Here is a 21,267-nt window from a genome sequence, read left to right on the forward strand (position 1 = left end):
TTGAAAAGGAAAATGACGCAACGTCGGCCGCGGGCGCCCAGCGCGCAGACGCCGCCCGCGCGACCGCTCCCACAAAACGGAATTGCCATGTCTGAAAAGAAAATTTTCTCGCGATATTTGAAAATATGCTGAAAATTCGATTCGTATCGGACTTCGATCGCGTACAAAATCGCGGAGCGGGGGTCGATCGCGTTTGCGAGTCGTCGGTTTTGTTTTTTTTTCAGGATATTTTCAAAGCGCGAAGTGGCAACACTGCGGGGGTGGAAAAGTGTGGCACACGCGTGCCGCCAGCGGCTGAGGTCGGGCGCGTCGGGGGTGGTCGCCGGCGCCGGTGTTCGCTCTCGCTGCCGCAGCATCAGCCCGCGGGCCCCCCGGGGCGCAGCGCTCAGCGGGGCTCGGCCCTCGTCCGCGCCATGGCCGCCGGCTCGGGGTAAGGTTCTCTTGCGCGCACCCCCACCCTCGCGGTTACATCACCGAAGTGGGCGTCCCGGCTCGCGGCGACGTTGCCGATCGGCCGAGGGGCGTGGTGCGCCGCTCCGTAAATACGCGGACGCCGCTCCGTAAATACGAACCGCTCGATAACGCGCGCCGTTTCCTTAAAAAATAATAATATCACCTTATTTATACTGTTACTGTACTCTCAAAAAGGGGCGTTGTTATTATACTCGTTTGACACGTGATACTCGGTGAGTATGGTGGCATTGTGTCGTGCAGCAAAAAGTGCAACCTTTTCGATTGATCGGTTGTAGTGTCCGATCTTTGAGCTGTCCATTTTATATCGCACGATCGTTTATGTTATTTAAAAAAACGCAAAACAAAATATTTTTCTTTTTCATTCAATTGTTATTTTATTATATTTTATTTTTCAAGTGTTTTGAATTTAAAAACCCATCCAACATTCATTTGATATTTCCAATCGAGACTCTGTTTATAAATTCTGCTTTTATTACTTTGACAAAATACACAACAACATTTTTATGATTCATTATATTGATTTGTAGTATAATAATAATTAAGATATTTTAAATAATAATAAGTTTAATTGCAATGCTAAAATTATTTGTTGTTCATAGTATAGATTATACTTATGTTTCTTCTCAATAATATAATATTTTTATTTATAAACATAAGGTTGCTAGGATAATAGTTAAATTTTTCGGTTATATCATTGTATATATTTTTTGCTTCAAATTGGGTTATTGACTATTTTGTGTTTGTGTTTGAAAACTGTGTTTTTGTTGTGCTTACTAAGAAACGTACGGTGTAAAAATGGCTGCAAAAATTTCGTGCTGAACTATGAGTAGTCTTCTTAGTTAAATCAGAACCACATAGTACATCAATACAAAAGTTTGCACAAACGAATTTGACCAGAAAAATGAATGTCGTTCAATTAAATACTATGAATCTTAATGAAATAAAAATTCTAAATTATGATTTTAAACCAGAAATACTCGTGTTATCTCTTGAAGAAAAATTTATAAAAAAACAGTTTTGAAGATATCCCGAAAATATGTCATTTCAGTGAATTTATATACATTTTCACCAATAGATATATATTTTTACCAGTAAAAATAAAATTTATTTGTCTGGTGACATGAAAGAGTTTTGTACTGTTTGATGAAAATTACTGAATGTGTTCATTATACAAAATAATAACTTTAGTAGATAGCCCCCACTTCCTAAAACGGGCCACACGCCCCTTTTTCAGGAACGAAATTTAAAAAAGGGATGGCAAGGCATTTCTTAATGTAATCAAAATTAAAAAAAAACGACTACTGACTGACCAAATTTTGCTACCTTCCCCCCCCCTTTCATGAAAAAGCTAAAATGACATCCCTGATTCTAAATCAGAAATTCTAAAGTTATCCCTTAAATAAAATGTAAAAAAAACAGTCTCGAATTTATCTATAACATATTTTTTTAAATATGTCATTTCAGTGAAATCATATCGGAATACATTTTCACCGGTAGATATATATATATTTTTAGCAATGAAATTATAATCTATTTTGCAGGTACTAGTAAAATTATATGATTTCAACTTTCCATATTGAGTAATAACATACATATGTATACTTATCATTATTTACTTACATGCGATGTAAAAATGTTACAGTGAATCTGTATTTTTCAGTGAATATATATTCACTTGTGAAGTCCAAATATATTTTCAACAAATATATTTTTACTAGAAAAAATATAATTTAACTGGTATGCACTAGTGAAATTATATGCTGCTCTAAGGTGTGTATGAAGCTCAATTTGCCGGTAAACCCAAATCTACGCGAATTAACCTAACCCAACTTTGTATTTTTCAATGAATTTATATTTTCGCCAGTAGTAATATATATCTACTGGTAAAAATGTATTTGAACTTTATTAGCGAAAATGTAAATTCACCGATAGTCACCAGTGAAATTAATTCTTAAATGTCTATGAAACTCAATTTTCTGGTTGCGAAACGTACATTTACTGTTCAAACCCAAACCTGACCAAAACTGTTTTAGAACTTTCGTTAAGTCAATTATAAAATACAAACTAAGCCAATTTATATTTTAGGGGAAAAAATAGAATAAGAAGTACAGACAAATGTCGCGTCTCGCATATTCCTCCCTAGTTAGTCTGCACTTCGATATTAAATTATGTTTTAGCTTTTTTTTTTACCAATATTACTACGAATTTCTGATATAAGAGTGTTGGTCAAAGTGTATTGAAACCGAATTTTGATCAATAGGAGGGCGCAAAAACAATTATCACTTCTCAGAAGTCAAAAATTAATGTCAAAAGCAATAAATTTATTTATTGCTTTTGCCGTGGATTTTTGACTTATAAGAAGGATATTGATCAAAATTTGGTTTAATGCATTTTTCGATTCTCACTTATTGTTAAGTAGTAATATTCATATAAAAGGTCTAAATATGAACGCTTTATAACCGAGCTTTTCTACTACGATTTTATTGCTTTTGACGTGGATTCTAAACTGGGACCCTTTTGAATTTGAATGAGATACTATGAATTTGAATGAAATAAAAATATTAAGAAAATGACCACTGACGTTCCCACTGCGACGGCACTAGCACGATTTTATTGCTTTTGACGTGGATTTTTAACTTCTGAGAAGGGACACATACTTGTTTTTTGCGCTCTCCATTTGGTCATTTAAATATAATTCATCCGATTTTCACTTCTTGTAAATCGAAATATCACTATAAAAAGTCTTAATATAAATTCTCGAAAATAGACGGCGACGGCACGATTTTATTGCTTTTGACGTGGATTTTAAACGGTCATTTAATGAAATACTATGAATCTTTATAAAATTAAAATATTTAAAACGACAACTGACCGGCGAACTTTTGATTCCTTCGGGAAAAATATAAAATAACGTCCTTTACAATTTTTTATTTTTATTATGTCAGTCATCGCCGGACAATACATAGACGAGGTTGTCGAAAAAAAAATTTTGACTATGACATATTATTTATTTTCACATTTATATTTATGAATATATTAACACTAGAATACTATGTGTACATTTACTTATGCTTATCAAGAAGAAAACATATTTTAAGGATGGTGTGTGGTAAAGTTGATCGCATAAAATGTGAACAACTTGAGTTTTAAGTGACTCACTAGGGGATTTATAATATGAAAAGTATATAAAGCATAAATCGAGTTTAGCGTGTATTCAAAATTGTTATCATTTTTCAAATGTGCTGATCCAGTCAACAGCAAACTTTTAATTGCTGCCAAAGAAGATACTTTTGCGTTTCAAAATGTCAGTCACAATATAAACTTTACGTCTGATTGCACTTCTAAGATAGTATCAAAGTTTTTCTAACAAGCTTAGCCACGCTAAAACGAAGGGCTAGATATCAATGGCAATATTTACCTACAAAGTTGTATACAAAAAATATAATCTACAAAATCAGATTGTTAAATAGCTTTGCATTTTTTATATATACATATGTAGACAAAATTATTTGATATTGAATAGATTTTTTTTGTTTTACATGAAACAGAATTTATTGAATCACTATATTCGTATTTTACAATTTTACAGAATTATTATTATTTAGCTACTTCAAAAAGTACTGTTTAATATTTATTTTACTGTTTAGTAAATTCATTTACATAAAATAATCCTAAATATATTTCTAAAAACAATATAACAAAATGGGATTTTTTTGTTAGTATATATTTTTTTACACAATTTTTGAATCTTTTATAAATTACCTTAAAACATTGTAGAACTTCTTTAGTAGTTGATAAATTATGTTTTATTCTCAAATCCTTCATATTTATTTTAACAGGTTTATTTGCTCTCTTTAAATTGATCTTTACATTTGTCATCAATCTGTATTTTACAATCTAATTTTATACCACAAGTCAATAACTTGCATCATAATGCAAATTTTATTTGAAGTTTAGTGTTATAGATTTGAATCGGGTCTGAAAGTTTGCAATTAATAAATACTATATAATTACAGAATTTAACACGTATGGTTTCCCTAGATTTTCCTGATCCTACGGATGAATATTGTAATAAATATTCAAAATCGAACTACGTCTTGCATATATAATGTAAAAATTTATCAATTCATAAAAACGTCACATATGTATTCTAAAAATAGTGTATAACAACCTTTTAATATTTATAATATATAAATTAAAACTATATTCTGAGTACATGTTATTCAAACTTTTTAATTCATTGATTTTATAAAGGATATAATTAAATATAAAATATGCTTAATTATAAAATTTATAGAATATTTAAAACTGATTTATTTATTTAATTAGAATAATATTTATTATTATAGCGCTAATTGTTTATACAATAAACATCTTTAATCAAAACATACATATAAAAAAATAGTATAAACATAAACAGAATATTTTTTTATATATATTAAAATTTATTTCTTAATTCATGAGGTTGCTCCTTTATTATTTTTATTTTTACGTGTTGTCCTAAGAATATTATACAAATTCACACCTCCATACAATATTCCCCTGGCCGTACTCATTTTCTTTTACATTACTATCCTTAAATTGTCTCTATTTTTAGTATTAAATCTATGTATTTCTTACTAAATATTTATTGTAATACTCTGGTAACCTATTATTTTCTAACTTAAATATTAATAATAAAGCATTAATCTTCAATAGTTCTTAAATATTTTAATCATTCCAGTCTATAAATCATACTACAACCAATAAATATATTCTTATTTTTAACTACTCTCATTGTCCTATTTTGTAATTTTTGTAACATCGTTTTATCTAATTAAAATATATAAAATTCTTGCACAATAATTGAAATGGGGAAATATAATACAAGTGAAGTTTATTTTTTTTGTATTTATACTTAACATATTTCTCCTACTAGATACTATACCTATTTTTCTACTATTATTTTAAATATGTAATTACAATGCCTTTAAAATTTAATTTTTTATCTACAATTACTCCTAAATAATTAATAATATCAACTATTGTATTATTGATTATAAACAAAAATGGTCCCAATTTAGATCTTTGTGGTACACTGTGTGATATTTATTTTCTCCCTGCAATAAGCATAAGATATTTTAACTTTTTGCTTTCTCTTTTTTAAATAATTATTAAAATACAATTAATTTATTTCAAGGACTATATACGTTATAGAAAACTAAAAAATCATATTAAAAATTAAATGGGCGTAAGATGAGATCATTGCGGTACACCACTTATAGCATAATTCTTACTTTAATGACATCCTTTATTGGATGTTGGCAATACTTCTAGCTACATATATATTTTTTATTACTGTCCTAAATAATAAGGTTGTGCTCTATCCGAGTCCACTTATTCTTTGAATCTTTTCTTGAAAGATAATATGTAACAGTTCATATTTTTTTTAAATAAGAGAGTCTTAAAAGCGAGTTTAAAGAATCTTTTCAAACAGAATAACGTTGTCCTGGCTTTCTAAATTTGCGATTTTATATTTAGTCTTCGCCTATCTCAAGTTTATCTCAAATAAATGTACGTTTATGCATTATTTATTGAAACTCCGTTTATCAAGCAAATAGAGTCATTAATTGTGTATTATTCAGCCCAGCCACCGTACTGTTAAACCTTCTATAATGAAGCAGATATAGTCTACCGGGTTAGCCCTCATAAATTAAACCATTGTGGTCGCTTCCCGATGGCTATAAAATATTTGTCGCGTAAGACGATGCGTATTATTTTCTAGGCGACTAGCAAATATCATATTTATGTTGTTTTAATTATATGTTCGGAATATTACGATTTCTCTAATTTTTTTGTTTGGTTAAACACCTTTGTTCAATTGTTACTTTCTACTGATTATGTAAGATTTCTTACATGCGTATTACATTTTTTATATTTTTTGGCAAAAGTCACGTGATATTATTCATTCTAATAATTAATAATAAAATAAATATATTGGCCAATTATGATATTATTGTATCAAAATAGTGACATATTGCACAATATACTCTTTCTTAATGATGACTAGTTTAGAAGCATTGCTTATACTTTATACATTGACTTATTTGTGATGATTATGGCATTTTTTGAATTCGTAATTTTTTTACTGAAATCTGATGTTATTTATCTGTTATATTGACTGTCACTCAATTTGTATTCAAAGTAATTTACTTACTCTGTTATTTTGAATCGAAGGGCGGAGTATAGTTGCGTTATTTTAGTATGCCAAAAACGTTCAAACTTATCCCTAGTATCGAAAAAATATATGTCATTTTGGCATCGCGACACGCCCATTACTTCCCCAACATCTTCGCGTGCTATGTGTATTTCACATAACGACGTAAAGCCTTCGAATGTGTTCGAGATCACGTAGTTTTACAAAAGGGTTATACTTGTTTGTCTTGTTTTGTCTTGTAAACATTTAGTTAATTTTAATAATCTATTCGACATTATTTATAAATATTTTTCAGTACTACTTTTTTAATTTCATATGTAATTAATTCAGAAATTAAACTTTGTATTTCTCGTGCTATTAAATAAGCAGTATTGTTGTTTATTACAAACATAGCACGACCCGATTTATATCTGAAATTATTTTAATTCTAATAATTTTCACGCCATAAACTTGTCCACACACTATTATAAAAAAGGTTACATTTATTAAAATTGAAATAATGTAAGATTTTCGACAACCTCATTTATGTACCTACTGCTTAGCGATGACTCACATAACAATAAAAAAATGCAAGACATGACTAATGTCACTGGAATTATATACACGTCGTGATGCCGTCTCTCCATTAAGTAAACGATTTACATAAGTACTATAAATCACAAGCCAAACATCGTCAAACCGGGAAGCATGGTAAACCTTGTTATAGCTGTATGTTTTTAGATAGATAATTTATTATGATATTCATCTGCTAGATTAGGAGAATCTAGGTTAAACTAATCTGTGATGATCGATTAGCATTCTAATTATATAATAATCACTAATTTCGATCTTACAAGTACTATATGTATATGTATATATCGAAAAACACTCAAGGGATTCAAACCCAGGTATTTCATATATTAGTCACTAATATATCATGTTGGTGATATAATATAGCATTACATTATATTTGTAAAGACAAAGATCTATTTGAAAAATGTATTTACATCATGCGTCCAAATGTCGACGTGACGAATACACTTGTTCTGCTAATCGCAAATTTAATTATCACGTTTTTTTTCACGGTTTCATTTTTAATTTATTGATAAGTAAGGTTATGATTAAAAATGGGTTAGAACAATTTCATCAACCCTTTTTATATATTTTTAAAATCCATAAATATTTCTATAAATTAAATATTTTCCAGAAACACATTCTAATTATAAATATAATATCGGAAACTATTTGTAAAAAGTTGCGGGTTCGAACCCCGGCAGCGGCAACGATTTTTTTTTTTTTTTTTGAAAAAGCACTATTATTAAAAACAACGATTATAAATTGTATAGAACATAATAATTTATAATTAATAATATAGATGCCACCGATTCCCAGACTTTCAGTCTGGTGGTTAATACTTACTTGTAAGTATTCATTATGTCTGATTGACTTATTCAGTTGGTGTAGATTTGCCCGTTGTAACGCATTCGGCTTACGCCTGTTAGATTACAACGGAAGATTTAATAAAAATAAATAAATAAATTTTAGGTGATCTTATATCTAGAGTAAGATACGTATTCTTCTTGCAATCTCTCAGTAGTCTCCGCAGATCACGTTGCACTCCTTCTTAGTTAGCAAAATCGGTCTTGATTTCGGTACTCGGCGTAGCTCCACTTGATGCTGGTTTGGCAAAACTTTGTTTATTCCAAGTCAAAAGCGAAATGGTTGAAAAGTTCTGATTTGTGAAAAATTTTGGAAGGATTTTAATATTTGCACGTATTATAAGTATATGTCAGGTTTATAGCCACAATCTAAACTTCACTGAATATTAAAAGTTGAAATAGCGTTCTACGTAAGGTATAGATTAGTAATCCAGAGGCCACGGGTTCGAGCCACGGCAGCTGACTCGAATTTTTATTTATGAAAATGCACTATAATTAAAAACCAGCTGTAGCTACAAAGTCACAAAGGTGTTTATTGATTCAATTTATAATACATATAATAAAATTAGTTAATACTTGACAGATTGATTTGTCTAGTTTTATCAATACATATTTACCCCGTTGTAACGCATTGGACTTAAAAATAAAAATATATTAAAAAGTTACTGATTAATTATAAGCATTAACTTATCATAAAGTATTATTATTAATAACCGTTTTATTTATAAAAAAATGCCCATTATAATTATTCTCTTTTAATTTTTTTGTAATGATTTATATTTTATTTTCAGTCTTCAACTTAGTTTTTATTGTAGTAAGAAATAAGTCATACGAGAATTATTTACAATGATTGTGATATCAAAATTATCATTGAATATCATATTGTTATTAAACGTAAATTTGTTTATTCTAATCTACTACTTTCTTTGCATGTTTTAGATTTATATATTAGCACTGTGTCATCAGCATACAGCTGAATCCTTTCTTCACATATATTTTATTATATTAACAATTTTCACAGCTTACGATTAAAAGATACATGACATAGCTTAATTTTAATTTAAGAATTTATTATTATATTTGGCAAAGCAAATAAGAATTTATAAGAAAAACTCAAAAACATCCTATACATTTTTATAGTATAACTTAATTTAAGTCTTTCTTCTTACTTGAAAATTCTTATAATTACAAATTGTACCATTAATATATTTATATTAGGCATTTTTCTGTAAAACTGGACGTACAAGAAACTATTAATCTTATGTGTAATATTTCAAGTGAGACTATCCCTAGATACGATTATCTTATGGTCAACTGCAGTTACAATATAATTATGCTTAGAGCGTAATCAAGACGACGGTCAGTTAACTTTAATTGCTAGTCGGAGCAGTCGGGTTTCACCACAATTAACCTAATCTTATCCTTCTAGATTTTAAACTAATTTTCTCTCATTTGTCTTGGCAACTTTTCAGACCTCCGCGGTTTTAACGCATTTCAAAACATTCTCAAATTTAGATATCTGCAGCCGCGTTAAAGTTTTTGCCGATGCAAAATCGAAAAGTTGGCAAATTGGCGCAAAGCCTTCCGCCCCGCACCCTACCAGTGCATTTCAACTTTTAACGATCGGACTTTTGCCTCAGATTTGGACGTATTCACTCGCCGCAGCCTTCGTCCCTTTTTGATAACTTGGAACCCTAACTTCTCGTTTTAAAAACACATTCCATCACCCGCATTAAAACATTTATTTTTATTTCGTATTCTTTCATTTTTTCTTCAGTACTTTTATTAAAAAAAAGTTACTCGTAAACTGGGTACTGACCCTACGCTTCATTTTAATTATGTCAGTGGCAAGTCAAAAACTACTTAAACTTTTGCAGATGAACAATTGGGTCTGAAGAATCTTATTCTGCTACAACTTATAGAAACCAGTATTCTATCAACTTGTATATATTATTAACACTAATGACTCCTATTTAGAACACTGTGGTACACCGTGAGATGCTCTTATTTTTAAATTAACTTTTGCGTAATATTTATTAAATAATTATCAAACCAAAATAAAATTATTTCATTTATACTCATTTCCAGTAATTCAGATCTGTCTATGGTTTTAAATAATTATTAAAATTCAGTCGGTTTACTGACTATAAGAGGGGGCGGAGCAAGTTCTAGGGTCCATTGATAACTTAACGCAAATCCAAAAGACTTGTCGCTAATGACAAACGCCAACCCTTTCCGAGCCGTTCTTTTGTCAGAGTCCAAAGTTGCATGTTGTGTGCAAATTCGACCCTAAATTATTCACGGACCGCCATTGAAAAGAGGGCCTTTGCGGCCCGAGGGTCCGATTTACTCCTCCTGGCGTCTTTCAGTCTTATCGACGAGCGTGGCGTAATTGTTACCAAGTTTTTATCTCGACGCAGCTCCGCTCTGTTCGCTTCTCCCCTTCTCGCGATATGAAATTTAATATTAAGGGAGGAAATCGATCTTTTGGACTGTTGTTTCAGCTCGTTTCATGTGACAGTGAATGGTTGAGTAGATTCCAGACAATTTTTTCCGTATATAAATTAAATTTGTAAATGTATGTACATTTACTCTTTGTAATAAAATAAGTCTCCTAAAGTAGGAAAACAAGTTGAACAGTATACTTGATTATTTAACTATGTGTTCTAGCTTACAATGCTTTAACGTATTTTTTAAATGAATTTTCGAGTTATAAGCAGACATTTTTCCGAACGCTCCATTAATATTTATGCCTGCTACCCAACTTAAATTCACCTAAAAAGTAGTGCTTGTTACAGTAACTTATCAATTTAACATCTGGTAAATTATTGTACAGAATCATTCTCTAACCAGGGGACAGGAAGGAGGAATTTGCATCCCTTGAATTTGGCCTGAAAAATGTATGTCATTTAATGAAATACTATGAATCTTAATGAAGCCGAAATTTAAAAAAACGGCCACTGAATTTTGCCCCCTTCCCTGGAAAAAGCTGAAATGTCGTCTTAGATTTTAAACCAGAAATTCTCAGGTTATCCCACAAAGAAAATTTAAAAAAAGCAGTCTCAAATCTATTCTGAAAATATTTTTTAAAATGTGTCAATACAGTGAAATTATATCGAAATACATTTTCACTGGTAGATATATATTTTAACCAGGGAAAATATAATTTATCTGGTAGGTTCTTGTAAAATTATATGATTTTAACTTTTCTTTACGTTGTAATGTCTACATTTAAATACTTAAATACTAAGTTATATTTTTACGTGTCAAGTACAAATACATTTTCACGGGTAGATATATATTTCTACTAGCAAAAATTTAATTTAATTAATATGCGCTAGTAAAACTATATGCTGCTTTAAAATATCTATGAAACTCAATTTAGTAGTTGCGAAACGTACATTTGCTGTTCAAACCTAAACCTAATTTAATGCAAGTTCTAAAACTATAATTAATTTTAGAACTCTTTAGAACTTAGAAGTCCAAAATACAAATCAAGTCCAAAATACAAATTAAGCCAACTCAAATCTCAAGGTAAAAAAGTACAGAGACGTCACATATTGCATATTGCATCATAGTTAGTCTGCACTTGTTTTAAAAATATAATAGTTGTCCTCACCGGTATTAATACCGACTTATGATATGAGAACATTGGTTAAAGCATATTTAAATCGAATTTTGGTCAATAGGAGGACGCAAAAATAATTATCACTTCCCAGAAGTCAAAAATTCACGTCAAAAGCAATAAATTTTATTGCTTTTGACGTGGAATAAAAGGAATAATTGTTTTTTGCGCTATCCTATTGGTCAAAATTCGGTATAGATGAATTTAATTTGGGTTCTGACTTATTGTAAGTCGTAATATTGTTATGAAAAGTCTTAATATAAATGCTAGAAAACCGAACGTTTGTACTGCAACAGCGACGGCACGATTTTATTGCTTTTGACGTGGTTTTTTGACTTCTCAGAAATGTTTTTCGCTCAAGGCTTAGATTTGCTTCATTTGATTCTCACTTATTGTAAGTCGTAATATTGTTATAAAAATTCGGGCCCCTTGAATTTATCTCATTTATTAAAATACTATGAATCTTAATGAAGAAGAAATATTTAAAAAAATACAACCACTGATTGTCCAACTTTTCCTCTCCTTGGAAAAAGCTGAAATGACTAGGGATATTATAAAGTTTTTGATCTGTTTATATTAAGTCCTTAATAAATTGCCATCAATTTCCATAAATTTTAGGTACTTTAATTATTTATTCTTAGGTTTTCGTAAACAATTTTTTCTTTGGCATACCTTAATACTTTTTTCTCACAGTTCTCTATGGCTTTTTTCGTGATATGGACAATAAGAATCGTTGTCGTTTGCCTAATATTATGTTTTAAATTAACTGATACCAATCTTAGACATATACTTTATGAAAGATTTGAAAAGTTAGTCTCATATTGCTCACTAGCTATATTTAACCTATTTAGTATAACTTACCCACATAAATATGTTATTAAATAGTTAATGAATATTCGTATAATGCAATATATTTGACTATTTAACCTACCTGGAATGCCTTTATATAATATTCCAAGAGCGGAGGGTGCGAATTTCAATTAGCGGATGTTCTAATCGCAAAATATCATTTGCCAGCTCTGTCGTAGTTACGAGGTCTGTCAACTGATCCGGGGCGTGTAAACACGTCGACTTCGAGCGGGGGTGGGGGTGGATTTTTGCGAAGCTCTCTGAAAGTTTTCGGGTTTAGCTGTGTTTATGCGGTTTAAAGAGTCCCCGGGATCGGACCGGTTCAATTACTTTATGCAAATTGGCCGCGGTCGTGCATCAGAAATTCACGCTTAAGCATGGAGATATTTACCATCGATGCGATGCGACGTCGCTCTGAATAAACAATAATTTGCCGCTTATTTATATCGGCGCCAGTGTTGCCAGCGCTGAAAATAATTTCTGAGCAAACACGCCGCGAGCGCTTAATAGTCCGAGTCAACAGTGGCCCGGCACACTTCGTTAACCAATCGGGACGGATTGTGCCCCTCTTGATATTTTTTTAAGATTATCCACCCCTCGTCATTTTTATGTTTTATATTTTAAATATAAATGAATAATTGTTTAAGGTGAAGGTATAAGTAGACACTTATTTATATTGTTTACACGAAATGCTATTTATAAAATAGGGCATCAATATATTTATTTTTTTATTACATATATATAGATATTTACATAAAAAAATATTATAAAAACATAATCATTCGACCACTTTTAGACTTACCAATTCCCCAAAGTTTTGCAACACTTTCAAGCAATTCATGTTCTTTCTTTTTATATAAAAAACCTTGTTTCTATTCAGATTTGAGAGGAACTCACTTTCGTCTAGTTTAAAAATTCTCGCGGGATATTTCAGGATTAAGGTTTTTTGACATTTTAACTTTTACAAAAGTCACTAATAAAAAACCTATGCAGATTTCTTTAATTATAATTTTAATAAAAATATATTAACATGTAACGATTAACTGAACTGAAAAGTGTGAGAATAGTTTTATTTTTCATCTTCGAAATCAAAATATATTATATTTTTATTAATTTTTTTTTATTTTTAATAAAAATATAACATATAAAAAAAAATATAACATATAAAGTTGTGTAATAGATTTTTATCTTAACAGCTTAACGACCGGTATTTATTTGCCGAACTTTGCTTGGTGGCCGGGCGATCTCACGGAAAAATGGCAAACAATTATGTTTTTCAGTAAATTCCCTATAACTTGTAAACTAATTAAGATATTGTATTCAAATTTAATATGTAGCTTCCTTATGATTTTTCGCATAAATACCTGTCAAGTACGTTATTTAACCAGTGTTTCTAAACCTGTGAGTCCGATTTGTTTGAAATAATAGTTTCAAAAACAAATTTATTTCATTGGCAAACATCTTACAAATACAAAGTAAGTGAGACTCTTCAATAGATTAGTATTAATTACCTGATTTTTTATCACTTTTTAAATTTAAAAATAAAAATTTTGATTTGTTATTTCTGGGCCACCATGTCTGACCATTTGTATGCCCATACTCACGAAATGAATTTACGGTACACTTCACTAAAAATATATTGCTTATTGCACTTAAATAAATTAAAAGTAACATGTATGCTTTCAATATATTTTATATTCATCATTTTCATTCTTTCCATAACATTAATTTGGTATTATATAGGTGATATAAACAAAAAACCAAACATAAATTCTCAGAACAGTTTCTTTCTAATTATATTGTATGCCCCGCAATTTCTTTGAGCGAAGGCAAACACCCATTTCTAAAGGATTCATTGTTGACAATTTACTACCTGCACTTGCGATAGATAGATTGGCTCTAATCTTAGGAAAGATATTTTCTACTTAAATTTGTATTGGTTATTTACATGAAACACAAGTTAGATCAGCCCACAATATTCGCATACACTACAAGGTGTTTAGCAATTCACAAAAATATTATGATAATATTTTATTTAAGAAATTATTATTAAAAAAAATAGTTTACGATTTTATCTAATGTTATTGTTAATTTATTATTCTTAATCTTATAACACATCTAAGCACTATATTTTTTACCAGCTTAACGCCCGGTGTTTTTTGCCGAGCTTTCCTTGATGGCCGGGAGATTTCGCGGAATAATAGCAAAAATTCACCTTTTTTAGTAAATTCCCTATAACTTGTAAACCAAATAATATATTTTATTGAAATTTAATTTGTAGCTTCCTTATGATTTTTTGCATAAATATATTGTAATTACGTCATTTACCCAGTGTTTCTAAATCTATGGGCCGCATAATTAAGTGATTGAAAAACTTGCTTACAAATATAATATTAAATATTTGCTATAAATTACAATCAATGTTATTCTAAAAGGGTAAATCGCCACTACCTGTCCCGTCTTATCAGCTTACCTTGTGCATACCTTTTAAGAATTCATCTATTAGGGTATATGACACTTTTTTTATTGTGGAATTCCCAAATTCGGGAGCTCCACACAGATAAAAAAAATGCATTTTATAATCGAAGTAATGCAGTATATTTAGTCTCCTCTAAACTATCGGTCGAAACGTATCGCGAAAATAGCTCTTCTCTCTGTGATCTTTTGTGATTGTGATTTTGATTTAAAAATTTTATTTTCAATCACGGCAAAATGGACAAAAGAAATTAAACCTTTTTGGAAAATTTTAAAGACGCGTTGTCCAACGCCCCCCAGTCATTGTGAACATAGTGATGTGTGCGAAAGTAATTCTTATTCATGTGTACGTGAACATAGACCGCGTGTGACAAATTTGCACTCATTCAGTTCATTTTCTTCATAATGACAAATGTTTTTACACGTATCACTCAGTGTAATTATGAAAATAAATGTGTTCGAAACAGTTGTACGCAGAAAATGGACGCCAAAAAATTTAGTGAGTGCAAATTATTATTTATTATAAATGGATATTTTTTATAAATCGTTTATACAAAAAATTTTAGAAGCATTTAAACATACATGTTATTAATTTAATTATCACATTTTTAAGCTAATGTGGTGTTCAAAAAAATCGTGCACTAATCAACGTTGTCAAATTTCAAAAATTTCCTTAATGATTATTTAACTATTTTTGTAAATACGCCATTTACTGTTTTTATTATTATTAATTAACTTTTACTATAAATTATCACTTATTAATAACAGCAACAATAAATAAAAATATAATATTCCATAATGCAAAAAATATGGTCACTGTAAGTGGGAGCGGCTTGGAGAACCGTTACCAAACAACACACTAGCCCAAAAATATTAGAATATAACAAACTAAAATAGGCGACGACTCGTTGCATTGCGACGCAGTGGGATAAAACGACTCTTTTTACGAAAAATTAAAGTAAAATATAATTTATTTTATATTTTATATTAGGTAGATATAGTATACTACCATCTCGCATTATAATATAGGGGTAAACTGTATTGTATCATAGTGTATTTTTAATAAAAGAAGACGCGTGACGCAGGACGCATGGGCGAGTCCTCGGCCGCTGCAAAAGGTTCTCTCAGGACTCGTGGGTGAGTCCTCGGTCGTTAAGCTGTTAATTATAGCTCATAGATTTTGTATTGGAACGATAGTCTATAATTTTTTCACATATTTTTCTTGTTTATTAAAATATTTTATGAAGGTAATAATTTTATTTATTCTCATTTTTAATGATTTGGGCAAATTGATAATAAAAAATATTGATTATATTCATCCGATAAAAAAACATCTATTAAGTTTCAGTTCAAACTATTTATTTCATCGTGGGGATGAAAAAACGTATAAACCACTGCCTTCACTGTTTTCTCAATAATGTGGATACCTTACATTTCGAAATATAAGAAGCACCCCTAGATACATGTTTCGTCGTATCTTTCGAACATAGTGCTTCCCATCTTATTCGTATATATTAATTTTATCATCATCAGAGAGCATGACTCTTCTCCTGTCTCATTTCATGCATTTTTGACGCATCGATTTTGTCAATAATGTTTTTAGTAGTGCCTTCAGTAGTGGTGGACCTAAAGGGCAGGTCGTGGAAATCGGATAGTTTCCCTGGAGTATCAAGTTGTATTATTGTCGGCTGTGATTTCATGGAGCAACTACTTTTCGTTTCTTTGTGACAAAGTATCAGATATTTTATAATGTTGGTACTGACAGATAAATCATTGTTGCTGATAATGTTTGCAGAGCAACTGCATCGCTTTTTGAACACACATGAAATGTGTTCACGCCTTAATAAATAAGCAATTCAGATGAGCCCTCTGGCGATCGTTAACTGAGGGTAAAATAACAATAGTATAATGCGCAGGGTAGAATGTATTGTCTAGCTAGCATTCTTTTTCAGCGGTACTTTTGGGTGATCGCGGTACATGTACGGTTTTTTAGTACCCCAGATAGTTAAATATTTACATTATATAGCTATAGAAATAATAAATTAACAACATTTTATTTATAAATTATTTTTTAATTTGATTTAATGTAAACAATTTTTATAAAAAATACTAATAAGTTAGAAAGGACGATATAAATAAAAATATGAAAAAATATTTTATAATAATGTCATAAAACAGAGCCTCTGAATTTATATAAAAAATACCAAAATAGCCAAATAATTTTTAAAACATACTTATACGTTGAACATCACTGATTTTTTATAATTTAATAAAAATCAATAAAAAATAATATTAAATTTATAGCATCATAAATAGATATGGAAAAATGCGTAAAAAATTGACCCCCGCGTGTATGTATATTAACAAATTAACAAATATATATAGATTAATTTACTGCTCGAACGTTTTGGGACGATTGTGCTATGTTTCATATTATTAATGCAATTGTTTGGTCACGAGATCTCTCTTCCATTGTCACCAAAAATACTTTGTGTATCAAAACATTTTTTCGTTTGTTAGAAATGCTCGTTAGAATGACCTCTAAATTTTAACAAATTATGCATGTGGTTGAAACCCCCACACCAGGAACAACGCGATCATATTATACTAACAGTAATCTAAAATAAAAAGATTTTATTCAAATTTTACAGAACTGAATTATTAATAAGATATCAAGTAACATACATTTCTCTTTCATCAGATTAGTTGCTAAATTTTTATGACGCCACAATTCATCGCCCCAACAAAATTTTGATTTAAATTGATACGGAAATTAAGTATATATCATATTTTTATTGACTGCTTAAATATAATAATGTTGAAAATATTGAAGGTATCCTTGTAATTCTGACACAGATTGAATTGGTCGCGTAGTGTGCATCGATTTGGGATATCATCAATGAGTGTGATGAGTGCAATTGAGATATGTGAGAATGGAAGGGTTATGGCATGGCTATTACGACCGATCATGGGTATGTAATAGTCGTAAAGTGCAATCAGTCATCGCAGATCTGCGGATCAAAGTGGTCGACTGCTGCCGCGTTAGTTCCGTTCGCGTTTGTGATTTATCATTTCCGCGAGGCAATGAAACAGGTACGGATCTCAAATGGTATTAATAACTATGATCTCTATATGTATCAGAGGAAGTTAGGTTTCTCTTCTATCTGTGAGTCTGTGATTATATGATTATACTTAATATTATATGTACAACCGAGCTCGATTTTAATTAATCAGTGAGCTTAAGAAAATCTAGGAAAACCTAATCTGTGATAATCGATCTAAATTTTAATTATATAATAAATAATAATTCCGATCTCCCAGACACGATTTCTTATGTTGATTATTTATCTACTGTACTCACTATATTTTTAGTTAAAAATACGATCCCGATCAATTTTTCTAATTCACAATTGATTTAAAAGTAACTATTTTCGTAAAAAAAACATTTCTGTGTCATAGTCAGATCTTGAAAAAATATGTAGATTAATAAAACGTTTTACCTTAATTAGTTAAATATATTCTTTTACATACTATTATATTTATATTAGCAATTAAAGTGCAAAACAATAGATGACGCAAATGAGTGTTTCCCGGCTCTAAATATAATATATAAAAAAATTGTTTAATGAAAACTTTACTTATGCAGCATTCTTGTGCATTATACATTTTTTTAAATTAAAATATCTCTTAAATAAATTTTTTTAAATATGATAGTGGACGATACATGCCTTAATATTTGTATAAATATGGAGTTTTTATATGCGTTTAAAAAAATACAAATCCAGTTTGTGCAATAATGAGTGTCTGTTTTTTCGGACATTAGAGGGTCGTCTCGGTCGATTCGGCGGTGCTCTGATTGATGCGAATTAATCTGAACTCTCATTATTCTAAGTTAAAAATAAAAGTAGAGCTCGGCAGTGTTTGGGTCCTTAATAATTAGGATGGGAATAAAATTCTGCTTCCCTTCCAAGTAGCAATCCTCTTAGAAATGCGGGTAATTCGGGGCGGAAACAGACTCATTGCTTTCGTATAATACAGATCTCAAGCTCCTGATAAAAATAATTAAATACGATTATGTCTTATCTACTCTTGAAAAATTAAGATATCTTCAACGTCTCTCTTAATCCTTAATCCATTAACTAAAACTTATAATTGGGTAGAACCAGACTCTTTGTTTTTTTTCTAATACATATTTTATTATACTCTGGTGTATGTAACAGTAACAAAATCAGAAAATGTTCTATTGTAGCTATTTCTGGAATGTACTTTTCGGGTATGCAATATTGAGACTCTTCTTGGTAAAGTTAGATCCAACGGTTGTGACACAATATTGGCATTAAAAATAGGAACTTTTAATGGATATCCGCAAGGAAGTGCATATTTGTTTACGCTGATTAAAACTCTGATTTTTGATAAAAATATATTAATTCTATGACTTTTTTAACAATTATTTATGATTATTAGTATATATAAAATATATTATTATGCATTTGTATATATTAAATATAATAATTATAAATATACTCGATATATTAAATATAATTTTAAGTACGGTTTTAAGTTTTTGATGATGATAAGCACTACAATAAATATTTGTTTTAAAATATAATACGCGGAGAAAATATTTGGAATCGATTATAGTATAAGAAAACCAAAATGCGTACATATAAAGTATCAAAACAAGAATATTAATAATTGGTAAATAATGTTTTTTAACCAATATAAAAAAGTGCTTAAAAAATTGATAAGGAAAAATAATGTCAGACTATTGTAATATATTTGAATTATTTTGTTGCTTTTAATTTTAAAGTAGAATTTTTAGAGAGTTCTGCTGAATTTTTGTTATTCCAAGTCGAAAGCGAAGTGCGAATGAGAATATTTTAAATTTGTATATCTGGTAACGTTACCTGCTTATTTTCGGAATTTTTATTATTAAAGTAGGGTCCAACGGTTTATTTGTTACGCCGTTAATGCTGATGTCATAATTCTATGGACTGTGTAATCGAGACTGACCACTTATTATGTTAGTTTGTTTATGTTTATGAATTTTATTTTTTATTATTAATCACGATTATTATCCGTTTGATTAAAAAAATCTATGAAAACCTAATCTGTGATAATTGCTTAAAAATATAATTATATAAACATCTCTAATTCTGAATTCCTAGACGGAATATTTGGGTTTATTTAATTTGAAATATAGTTTGAATATCAGAACAAATCAAAAATAATATTTTATCCAAAAAAAATTGAGCGCCCGGTATTGGCACATTCGATAGCTGTGGTACCTCACGATAGTTAAAGACTGACGGATATTACAGTTATAGATAAATTGCTTTTTTTTCCTTCTATTTAATAATTAGGGCATTTTTATGTGAATTTAATTTAAAAATCAGATGGTATAAGCAATAAAAGATGAACCAATCAAAATTTTGAAAGTTAGTCTGCTTCCTTGGCAAAAATTTGTGCTGACCAGTTTGGGTACCCTTCACCCACGTTGCACGTGTAGGGCCAATGAGCAGAGTCGGTCAATCGTTGCGATGACGCGCTGTTTGCCAATTTAGAGGTGAGGCTCAGCATCCATCGGTTTTCCCCTCACGTTCCACCAATTGTAGCGCCCAGATGATGGATGGCGTTTCATCCTCTGTGATCCTCCGGCGGATTTCAGGAATAGGCGCACGCCGTTCATGGCTGGGCTATAAATCGGCAAACTTAATTAGCTGGGACCTACCTGCCCTTCGATTCCACTTTAGAACATCGCCACCAATACCAAATGATAGGTCTATACTATAAATTTTTTGCTACACTAAAAAAACACGATTTGTATGTAAAAAATTAGGCTGACAACAGCTGTATCAATAATTTATCACCAATAAGAGACCTTTTAGCTATCGTTTTTAACACTGATTTTGCCAAAATATTATTATAATTTATAGGCACAGTATATTTTGAGCTCAGTAGAAGTTAAGTTTCGTGGTTGAATATTTTTTTAAAGTTATTTTTGATATTGTATCTCTCTGATGATAGTTCGGGTATAATTCTTTTTTAATTTATACGCATGTTATACTTTATGAGCTACATTTAACTATCTCTAAAAATATAATCTGTATTAATCGATTGCTAACTCAGATATTTTAGGTGTTGTTCATCGACTGATTTATAGAGCTTTTCCTAGTTTTAGTTAGTTTATAAGTTTAAAAATAAACTTTTTATCAAAAAATGTAATGTTG

The 21,267-nt window shown here is 30.1% G+C and overlaps 1 protein-coding gene across 6 annotated transcripts in view; it reads left to right on the forward strand.

Annotated features, from left to right (window-relative positions):
* Positions 1 to 275: 275 nt before the first annotated feature.
* LOC148234719 (cubilin) overlaps positions 276 to 21,267 on the forward strand; it is a 115,978-nt gene continuing 94,986 nt past the window's right edge. For 2 of the 6 annotated variants that reach the window (XM_088187208.1, XM_088187211.1), the window contains exon 1: positions 276 to 686. The gene's annotated coding sequence lies outside the window, so the exon portion shown is untranslated. Of the gene's footprint in view, positions 687 to 17,893; positions 18,131 to 21,267 lie in introns of those variants that run through there. The other 4 variants (XM_088187207.1, XM_088187210.1, XM_088187213.1 and 1 more) reach the window with 3 other exon arrangements.

This window comes from Plectrocnemia conspersa, unplaced genomic scaffold (assembly GCF_051122295.1).
Source record: "Plectrocnemia conspersa isolate PC_06_02 unplaced genomic scaffold, ASM5112229v1 ptg000005l, whole genome shotgun sequence".
NCBI classification, from domain to species: domain Eukaryota; kingdom Metazoa; phylum Arthropoda; class Insecta; order Trichoptera; family Polycentropodidae; genus Plectrocnemia; species Plectrocnemia conspersa.